This window comes from Papio anubis, chromosome 19 (genome assembly GCF_008728515.1).
Source record: "Papio anubis isolate 15944 chromosome 19, Panubis1.0, whole genome shotgun sequence".
Taxonomy (NCBI): Eukaryota; Metazoa; Chordata; class Mammalia; order Primates; family Cercopithecidae; genus Papio; species Papio anubis.
The window spans coordinates 50,124,700-50,135,304 of NC_044994.1; the positions used below are offsets into that span (position 1 = coordinate 50,124,700).

General features: G+C 45.2%; 1 long non-coding RNA gene across 2 annotated transcripts; it reads right to left on the reverse strand.

Annotated features, from left to right (window-relative positions):
- Positions 1 to 1,654: 1,654 nt before the first annotated feature.
- LOC103879763 lies at positions 1,655 to 4,051 on the reverse strand. Of its 2 annotated transcripts, none has more exons than XR_001897410.3 (3): positions 3,815 to 4,051; positions 3,198 to 3,291; positions 1,655 to 2,469 (listed from the first exon to the last, which is right to left on the reverse strand). It is a non-coding gene; the product is annotated as an uncharacterized LOC103879763 (long non-coding RNA). The 2 variants fall into 2 exon arrangements; XR_640530.4 differs by lacking the exon at positions 3,815 to 4,051 and adding an exon at positions 3,715 to 3,798.
- Between the last annotated feature and the right edge of the window lie 6,554 nt (positions 4,052 to 10,605).

The following is a 10,605-nucleotide window of genomic DNA, read 5'->3' on the forward strand; positions in this document are numbered from 1 at the left end:
CACCTGTAACCCCAGCATTTTGGGAGGCTGAGGCGGGCGGATCACCTGAGGTCAGGAGTTCGAGACCAGCCTGGCCAACATGGTGAAACCCCATCTCTACTAAAAGTACAAAAATTAGTTGGGCGTGGTGGCAGGTGCCTGTAATCCCAGCTACTCAGGAGGCTGAGGCAGGAGAATCACTTGAACATGGGAGGCAGAGGTTGTAGTGAGCCAAGATCATACCACTGCACTCCAGCCTGGGCGACAAGAGGGAGACTCCATCTCAAAAAAAAAAAGACAGTGGTGAAGGGAAGTCATCTCAGATGGTGGAACTCTGAGCACTGTGCCTGGTTTTCCACTTCTCAGCTAAGTAGGGATGGCCTGAAGGGCCAGGCCGGGAATGGTGGCTCACGCCTGTAATCCCAGCACTTTGGGAGGCCTAGGCGAGTGGATCACCTGAGGTTGGAAGTTCGAGACCAGCCTGACCAACAAGGAGAAACCCCGCCTCTACTAATAATAATACAAAAATTAGCTAGGCACAGTGGGACATACCTGTAATCCCAGCTACTCAGGAGGCTGAGGCACAAGAATCGCTTGAACCTGGAAGGCGGAGGTTGCAGTGAGCCAAGATTGCACCATTGCACTCCAGCCTACAAAGCAAGAGGAAAACTCCATCTCAAAAAAAAAAAAAAAAAAAAAAGGACTGATGGACACTGGCTTGAGGGTTGGCCAGTTGATCAGGGACTAAGAAAGAACAAGATTAAAGATTAGGTACAGGAGGTCTGGTGGGGATGTGGATAGACCTTTTTGAATGGGCATTGAATGTGAAGATTTCTTGTCCTCTGCAAACATCCATCAGAAGGCATTCGGTATGGAGGAGGTCTCTGTCATCTGTGGATGTTGGACTTTTCCTCCCAAAACATCTCAGTTCTTGCTCAAAGAGCCCATATGCGAAGTGGCTATAGTAACAGGATACAGGCTATGCATGTGTTCAGCCTCATGAACTGCCCTTCATCCTGGCTGATCTGGCTGGCCACTGTCACTGTGAGGTACCCAGCCTGCCAACAGCAGAAGCCAAGTTTGAGAACCTGATAGGACACGATTCTTTTTTTTTCTTTTTTCTTTCTTTGAGACAGAGTCTCACTCTGTTGCCCAGGCTGGAGTGCAGTGGTGCAATCTTGGCTCACTGCAACCTCTGCCTCCCTGGTTCAATCAATTCTCCTGTCTCAGCCTCCCGAGTAGCTGGGACTACAGGCGGCCGCCACCACACCTGGCTAATTTTTGTACTTTTAGTAGAGACGGGGTTTCACCATATTGGCCGGGCTGGTCTCTAACTCCTGACCTTGTGATCCTCCCGCCTCGGCCTCCCAAAGTGCTGGGATTATAGGCGCGAGCCACCGCATCCAGCCAGGACACGATTCTTTAGGGGGACCAGCTGGCCACTTGACGGCAAGTAAATTACATCAGACTCTTAGAGGAGGCAGCAATATGCCTCCCAGGTATAGACTCTGTCCACGTAGGGATGTGCCTTCTCTGCCTGCAGCACCCACATCTATGGACTTACAGAATGCTGCATGTGTCTTTACGGTATGCAGCATCTCTCACCCTGGGACACATTTTTAGTAAAGGAAGTGTGACAGTGAGCTCATACCTATGGAATTAATTCAGTGGTCTAACCATGTGCTTTGTGTTAGATTATTATAGAAAGTAATCAGACATGCTCCTGTGAACCCAGAAATTCAGAGACAGGTCTCAGTTAATTTAGAAAGTTTATTTTGCCAAGGTTAAGGGTGCATCCATGACACAGCCTCAGGAAGTCCTGATGACATGTGCCCAAGGTGGTGGGGCACAGCTTGCTTTTATACATTTTAGGGAGACATGAGACATCAATCAATAGAAGAATTACATTGGTTAGGTCTGGAAAGGCAGGACAATTTGAAGCAAAGGCAGGAAGACTCGAGGCACGGAGGGGTATTCCAGGTCACAGATAAGTGAGACACAAACGGTTGCATTCTTTTGAGTTTCTGATTACCGTTTCCAAAGCAGGCAAGTAAGATGTGCATATATCTCAGTGAGCAGAGGGATAACTTCGAATAGAATGAGAGGCAGGTTTGCCTTAAGCAGTTTCCAGCTTGAGTTTTCCTTCATAAAAAGGGAAATATTTTCGGGATCCAAAATATTTTCTTTTCACACTCCCCTCTCCCATACAGAAGGAATATACTTCCCTGCTTCATTTCTGCTGGGCTTAGCCATGTGCATTTACTTTGGCCATAGGATATTGGCAGGTCTGATGCAAGCAAAGGTTTACAATGTGTTTGTGCAGTTGAACTTGTGTTTTTGCTTCTGCCATTATTAGGGAAGCTGGGGCCTGGGAAGGCCAGAGTGACACCATTTTCAGTTCAGCTCCATCTTGAGACTAAGGCACATTCCTTGCCAGTCATGACCCATGGTCATAAGATGTTTACAGTCGAGAAAACAGCCTAAAGATACCTGCAAGGACACAATCCTGTAACAACAGAACGACCAGATGTCCCAATACTCGCAATATATGCTTTCAAGATAATTATAGTTATGCTTACTTACACACTAAAATGTCAAGGGCAGTTTTCTTTACATCAACAAAATAATAAATTTTGTCATGCTGTCAGCCCACATGCACATAGGTACAGCCTTTACATAGACAAAACCCCTATATAAGAAAAAGTTAAAACAGGTGGGGCGCAGTGGCCCAGCAGTTTGGGAGGCCGAGGCGGGTGGATCACCTGGGGTCAGGAGTTTGAGACCAGCCTGGCCAACATGGCGAAGCCCTGTCTCTACTAAAACTACAAAAATTCGCCGGGCATGGTGGCAGGCGCCTGTAATCCCAGCTACTCAGGAGGCTGAGGCAGGAGAATCGCTTGAACCCAGGAGGCAGAGGTTGCAAACCGAGATTGCACCACTGCACTCCAGCCTGGGCAAAAGAGCAAGAGTCCCTCTCAAAAAAAAAAAAAAAAAAAAAAAAAGAAGGAAAGAAAAAGTTAAAACAAAGATGGGGCATTCCTTTGCTTGCTTCCTGAGGATACCCTACTCTAATGGAGGAGCTTTCAATAAACTCACTGCACCCTGCAACTTGTCTTGAATTCCTTCCTGCGTATAATTCAGGAGCCCTCTCTTGGGGTCTGGATCAAGACCGCTTTTTCTGTGAACAATCACCATGAGAAGAACACGCCCTGACTGACCCACTGGTCCAAGGAAGGTGAGAGACATGGAGAAGACAGGGACCAGTCTTCAGCTTGAGGACACGTCCAGCTGAACTCAGCCCACATCAGTGACCTGCAGATGCATGAGAGAGAATAAACGATTGTTGGGTTAGGCCTCTGAGTTTGGGAGGCATTTTGTTACACCTCTTTATTGTGGCAATAGTAGACTAATACATGCTCTATTATCCAGAAGTGTGTGGCCTAAAATAATAGTTGAATGGCCAGGTGCGGTGGCTTAGGCCTTTGGGAGGCCATGGTGGGAGGATCACATGAGGCCAGGAGTTCAAGAGCAGCCTGGGCAACATAGTGCGACCCCCGTCTCCACAAATTTTTTTTTTTAAATTAGCCTGGCACGGTGGGCGCACGCCTATAGTCCCAGCTACTCGGGACGGCCAGAATGAACAGCATTGTTCGTGTCTCTTCATTCCGATTCTGGCCAGCAAGGGGCAGCCTCCCGCTGCGGTCCTTGCTGTTAGGTCTCCGCGCCCACTCATACTTGCGCTCAAGGTCGCTTCACCCGCCCCCACTTCGCTCTTCCAGGCGCAGGATGAGCGTCTCTGTTCTTTTAATGTGGCGTCCCCCACAGGCCACCGTACCTGGCCGCCGGCTCGAGGTTAGGGTACTTGACGCCTGCGCCGCCATGTTGTCTCCGGGCCACTTCCGCGTTTCAGGCGCGTTGTGCTGTATTTCTTACTTGGTCCTGCTCGCGGCGCCGCGCCTTTGGGTGTTGGGGAGTCTGGGATGGTGGGGAGTCCGGGGCTCGCCCTAGTCGCGGGGACACTGCCTTCCAGGAGCTGTCCTCAGGCAAACTCACAGACATCTTCAAAGAGCCTTCCTGGACATTCTGTTTTTTGCTTCTCAAAACAGGCTTCGGAAAGAGAACAGGCAAACATCTCTGCGAGCGCCCCTAGGGCTCCTTTCCCTGTCCCAAGACCGGGAATCGGGGAGGGGGTCCAGGCCGAGTGCACTTAATTAACAAATCAATGAAACAGTTGGAAAATCTCAGTAATATTTTACATGAGATCGAGGGCGGTGACTCACGCCTGTAGTCCCAGCACTTTGGGAGGCCGAGGCGGAGGTGGAGGGTCGCTTGAGGCCAGGAGTTCGAGACCAGCCTGGGCAACATGGTGAGCTTCCCCTCGCCCCCACCCCTCTACAAAAATTACAAAAATTAGCCGGGCTGATTGGCATGGGATTGTGGTCCTAACTACTTAGGAGGCTGAGGTGGGAGGATCGCTTGAGCCAGGGATGTCGAGGCTGCAGTGAACTGTGATCACACCACTGCACTCCAGCCTGGGGCTACAGAGAGAAACCCTGTCTCTAATTAATAAATAAATTATAGATAGATGATAGATGCAATAAAAAATAAAATTGGCTTGTAAATGGCAAACTAAAAGTGGGAATTATCATTACGATGAAACTATTAATTTGAGGAACCGAAAACTTAACTTTCCTTTTCCTGTAGTTAAGTTTAAGCACTGAGATTTGCTTCAGTGATTCCCAGGCTTCTTCGTTATTGCAAGCTGCTTCCTTGTAAGCACTTTGTCTCTCACTAAAAAAATTACAATTATTTTAAAGTCCCCCTGGATGCTCACTCTTTAAGGAGGGTGAACAATGGTAACTCCTGTACAGTTAGAGCTCTGAATGAAGCCAGAGAGATGCATTCCATAGATCACAGAGCTCATTTTCTGGCTTGGTGAGCCTGGTCAAGTTTCTTAACCTTTCTAAGCCACAGATGTTTCAATTGTAAAGTGATAATAAACCGTAGGGCCTTCCCACAGCCCCAGATCTCAGCAAATTACCAGTCTCTTGTTTCAAGCTATTAAATGGGTGCTGTCTGACAGCCCTCCCTTGACACCTACACTCTTGTGCTTTGGCATCCATCCTTTCCCTCTAGTGCAATGCAAGTCGCATCCTCCCTCTGGCTAGCCTCTCCACCTATCTTCTGGATTCCCCACACCTCTCCAGTCTAATCTCCACACTCCAGCCAGGGCGAACACTTTCAAATATAAACACAGTCATTTCATTCTCTATCTAGCAACCTTCCATGGACTTACTTTTGCTCTCAGGGTTCACCTCAACATCCTTACAGGTTTACCAGGCTGTGTATGCTCTGGCTTGCCACTGCTTCTTATTTTTATTTTTCTTCTTCTTTTTTTTTTTTTTTTTTGAGACAGAATTTTGCTCTTGTTGCCCAGGCTGGAGTGCAATGGAGCAATCTCGGCTCACCGCAACCTCTGCCTCCCAGGTTCAAGTGATTCTCCTACCTCAGCCTTCGGAGTAGCTGGGATTACAGGCATGCACCACCATGCTGGCTAATTTTGTATTTTTAGTGGAGACGGGGTTTCTCCATGTTGGTCAGGCTGGTCTCAAACTCTTGACCTCAGCTGATCCACCCACCTCGGCCTCCCAAAGTGCTGGGATTACAAGTGTGAGCCACCACGCCCAGCTATATTTTTTTTAATTCTTTTGAGACAGGGGTGATCCTCCCACCTCAGCCTCAAAAGTAGCTGGGACTACACGCACACACCATCACACCTGGCTGATTTTTTCTTTCTTTCTTTTTTTTTTTGTAGAGACAGGGTTTGGGGAGTTTTGCCGTGTTGCCCAGGCTGGTCTCGAACTCCTGGGCTCAAGGGATGCGCGCACCTTAACCTCCCAAAGTCTTGGGATTACAGGCGTGAGCCACTGCGCCCAGCCCTATTGCTTTTTAAAGGTACAATTAACTTTAGCCCAGGCTAGCTGCTTCACGGAATTGATCTGGGTATGATGTGGGATTTGGGATAGCTGTTAAGAAAGGTGAAGACAGAGTCAAATAGGGAAGAACATTTTCTCTATAGAGGTGGGGAAACTTTCAAAGCAGAATTAATTGTGTCCTCTAAAAGCAATGAAGTCCTCTTGGTTAGTTTGAAGAACGATCTTGTATCAGTTTATAGAAATTGAGACTTTTTTTTTTTTTTGAAACGAAGTCTCACTCTGTCCCCCAGGCTGGAGTGCAATGGCATGATCTCGGCTCACTGCAACCTCCACCTCCCAGGTTCAAGCAATTCTCCTGCCTCAGCCTCCCAAGTAGCTGGGATTACAGGTGTCTGCCACCAGGCTCGGCTAATTTTTGTATTTTTAGTAGAGACGGGGTTTTTCCATGTTGGCCAGGCTGGTCTCGAACTCCTGACCTCAAGTGATCCACTTGCCTTGGCCCCCCAAAGTGCTGGGATTACAGGCATTAGCCACCGTGCCCAGCTGGAATTGAGAGTCTTAAGGGGTCTCTGGGGGTCTCAGAAGCTCAGCTGATGATATTTTAGTTAATCAGGTTTGGGTTTTTGTTTTGTTTTGTTTTGTTTTTTGCTGTTAGGTCATAAAAATATTTTCACCCCAAGCCACAAAATCCTATAAAATAGCTCATTCTTGGACAAATTCAGTAAATATAAAAGAGACCTTTTGAGTTTCTATTTACTCAAGATGTTTGCAGTGATAAAATCTTGATATAAATTTTCTAGAACTTTCAAAGCTCCTTTAGAAACAGTCCTTTGTGTTGTTTTTATTAAACTCTTCGATGAGCACAAAGTTTTTATGTTGTTCACACAAAATTTAAATAAGGAAGCCGAAGGTAGGTGGGAACCCCCAAATGGATGGTAACAGAAAACCTCCTATAGCATTTCCATAGATTGGTTTATTCATTATGCAGCTTGGCTCAGCAGAACCATTTTATAATGAAACTGCAAGATGACTCCCAGTGGGCAAATCAACCTCTATTCTAAAGGTTGATTCTTATCAACTGGGAGAATTGATTCCTGATGAGAAATGCTAGACAAAAAACCCTCCCACGTTCACTCTACAAGCCAGATCCAATATCTTTAATCCTCTCATGGAAAAGAAACAAGGAGACATTTCAGGGCTTACAACAGCCTTCCAGAATAATTGCAACAGTCTCGGCATCAGGGGCCAAAGGAATATTGACATCTTTCCAACTGGAAGTCATAAACAGGTTATCTGGAGTGAGACAATCTATATTTTAAACTTGGCCAGAGCACCTTGGATTTTGGAATTTTTTTTTTTTTAACGGAGTCTTGCTTTGTCGCCCAGGCTGGAGTGCAGTGATGTGACCTTGGCTCACTGCAACCTCCGCCTCCTGGGTTCAAGCGATTCTCCTGCCTCAGCCTCCCCTGTAGCTGGGACTACAGGCATGCACCACCATGCCTGGCTAATATTTTTGTACTTTTAGTAGAGATGGGGTTTCACCATGTTGATCAGGCTGGTCTCCAACTCCTGACCTCAAATGATCCACCCATCTCAGCCTCCCAAAATGCTGGGATTACAGGCGTGAGCCACCGTGCTAGGCCAGCACCTTGGATTTTTAACCACCGTCCTAGATCAGGAAGTTTAAATTTCTCTCCATATTAAAATTTTCCTTCCTCATATTTATTAACACATTACTATTTGCTTAATACAAATGATTTGTTAATACAAATACATTCTATTTGATTCACGTTTTGAAGCAAAATTCCTGATAATTTTTAAATTGTGAGAGTTATTTCTTTCTATGCATCTTATTGCTAAGGTCATCTTAGCTGATAATTAATTGGACAATATGGTGGTAAATCCATACTGGTCTTTGACTCTGAAAACAGTCTTTCAAATTCCACTGGTCCCTTCCACTATTTTGACACGACTTTAAGTTGTTACCCAGACTCTTCTGAGGGCAAAGAATATGTGTGTGCATATAAATGGCCTAACAGAACACACCACTCTGTCTATAGCAAGAGGAAGTCCCCATCTCTGGGCACTGGCAGTCCCCCAAGAGGACAATGTGAAGAGCTGGGGTTGCTGCTCTAGGGAGAAACTTGTGGGCTTGGGTGAGTCTCAGTTTGGGAGGCTTTGTGACTTAAGCAGGAAAAATATTAACTCAAATTACTCCTTCTGGCCTAAAAATCATTTCTATTTTTTATTGTTTAATTTTTGAAATAGAAAATGTGTCCATATGGTTCAGTATTTTTAATTTTGAAAGTATGAAAAGATAATTCAATATTTAAAGGTCTCACTCCTCATAACAACTTTCACTAGTCTCTTTTTTTTTCTTTTTTTTGAGACGGAGTCTCACTCTGTCGCCCAGGCTGGAGTGCAGGGGTATGATCTGAGCTCACTGCAAACCTCCGCCTCCTGGGTTCAAGCGATTCTCTGCCTCAGCCTCCTGAGTAGCTGGGATTGCAGGCATCCGCCACCACACCCAGCTAATTTTTGTATTTTTGGTAGAGACAGGGTTTCACCACGTTGGCCAGACTGGTCTCGAACTCCTGACCTCGTGATCCACCCGCCTCAGCCTCCCAAAGTGCTGGGATTACAGGCATGAGCCGCCATGCACGCCCTACTAGTCTCTTTTATATCTAGAGATTCTTGTTGAAAATATGACTATATTCCTCTCAATCTACCTCCTTTATTCCTTCCTTCCTTTCCTTAAAACAGCTTTTTTTTGGTTTTGTTTTGTTTTAGGCATAAATAATATACAACAGCCTGAGCACTGTGGCTCATGCCTGTAATACCAGCACTTTGGGAGACTGAGGCAGGCGGATCACCTGCGATCAGGAGTTCAAGACCAGCCTGGCCAACACGGTAAAACCCCGTCTCTACTGAAAATACAAAAATTAGCTGGGCATGGTGATGCATGCCTGTAATCCCAGCTACTCAGGAGGCTGAGGCAGGAGAATCTCTTGAACCCAGGAGTTGGAGGTTGCAGTGAGCCAAGATGGTGCCCCTGCACTCCAGCCTGGGCAACAGAGTGAGACCCTATCTCAAAAGGAAAAAAAAATATATGACAAAGTGCACACATTTAAAATGTGCAATTTGATATGTTTTAACTTATATGTATACCTGTGAAACCATCACCACAATTGGGGATAGGGAACAAATCCATCACCCCAAAAAGTTTTCCAATGTATTTCCCTAGTGACTAATGATGTTGAGCATCTTCTCATGTGCTTTTTTGCCTTACCTATATCTTCTGTGTTGAAGTGTCTGTTCAGATCTTTTGTGAGGACAAAGTACGGTTCCAGGTAGGGATCCGAGTTCATTTTTTCGCATGTGAATATCAAATGTCCCGGCACCATTTATTGAGAAGGCCATCCTTTCTCCACCTCATCGCTTTTGTAACCTTGTTCAGTATCAGTTGTCCACTGATGTATGGATTTATTTATGGACTCTATTAGGTTCCATTGATCTACCTGCTCTCTTTAAGCCAATACTATGCTGTTTTGATTGCTGTAGCTTTATAACAGTTTCCTCTTTTTTGGCCCTAATTTCACATTTATTTTATTTTTAAAATTTTGACTTGTATTATAGATTAAAGGGTATATGTGCAGCTTTGTGGCATGGGTAAATTGGATGACTCTGAGGCTTGAAGTCCCAACGATCCTGTCCCCCAGGCAGTCAGCATAGTACTTAACAAGTGGTTCTTCAGCCCATGCCAGTAACAACTTTCAAAATCAAGTCGTGTTCTTCCTCCAACTTTGTTTTTCTTCTGCAGAGTTATTTTGGCTATTTTAGGTCCTTTGCATTTCCAGATGAATTTTAGAATCAAATTATCAATTTTTACCAAAAAAAAAAAATCTCATGGGATTTCAATTGGAATTGCATTGACTCTACACATCAATTTAATCGCCTCCTCTTTTTTCTTTTTTATATGAAAGGTTGTCGCCACATACACAGTTCTGTACCTGACTCTTCACACTCCACAATGAATGGAGATCTTTTATTCTTCTCCCTTAGCTCCTATTATAGTTTCATTGTATCCTGTTATTGGGATGGAACTTATTCATTTAACTGTAGTTAAACTGATGGATTGCTAGCTTACTGCCTGCCGATATTTTGATTATACAATCACTGTACATGTCATTTCTGTTGTGGGCAAATATATCTGCAAGATGAATTTGAGAAGTGTGATTGCCAAGTCAAAGGGAATATACACTTAAAATTTTAATGGCAAGGACTGAGCATGGTGGCTCACACCTGTAATCCCAACACTTTGGCAATCTGAGGCGGGCGGATCACAAGGTCAGGAGATCGAGACCATCCTGGCTAACATGGTGAAACCCCATCTCTACTAAAAAAAAAATACAAAAAATTAGCTGGGAGTGGTGGCACGTGCCTGTAGTCCCAGCTACTCGGGAGGCTGAGGCAGGAGAATAGCTTGAACCTGGGAGGCGGAGGTTGCAGTGAGCTGAGATTGCACCCACTGCACTCCAGCCTAGGTGACAGAGCTAAACTCTGTCTCAAAAAAAAAAAAAAAAAATTAATAGTTATGGCTAAATTGCCTTTTCTAGAGTTTCAATTTATATACTTTTCGGTAATAAATTAGAAGGCTTGTTTTGCCACAGCCTTAACAGTGCATTACCAA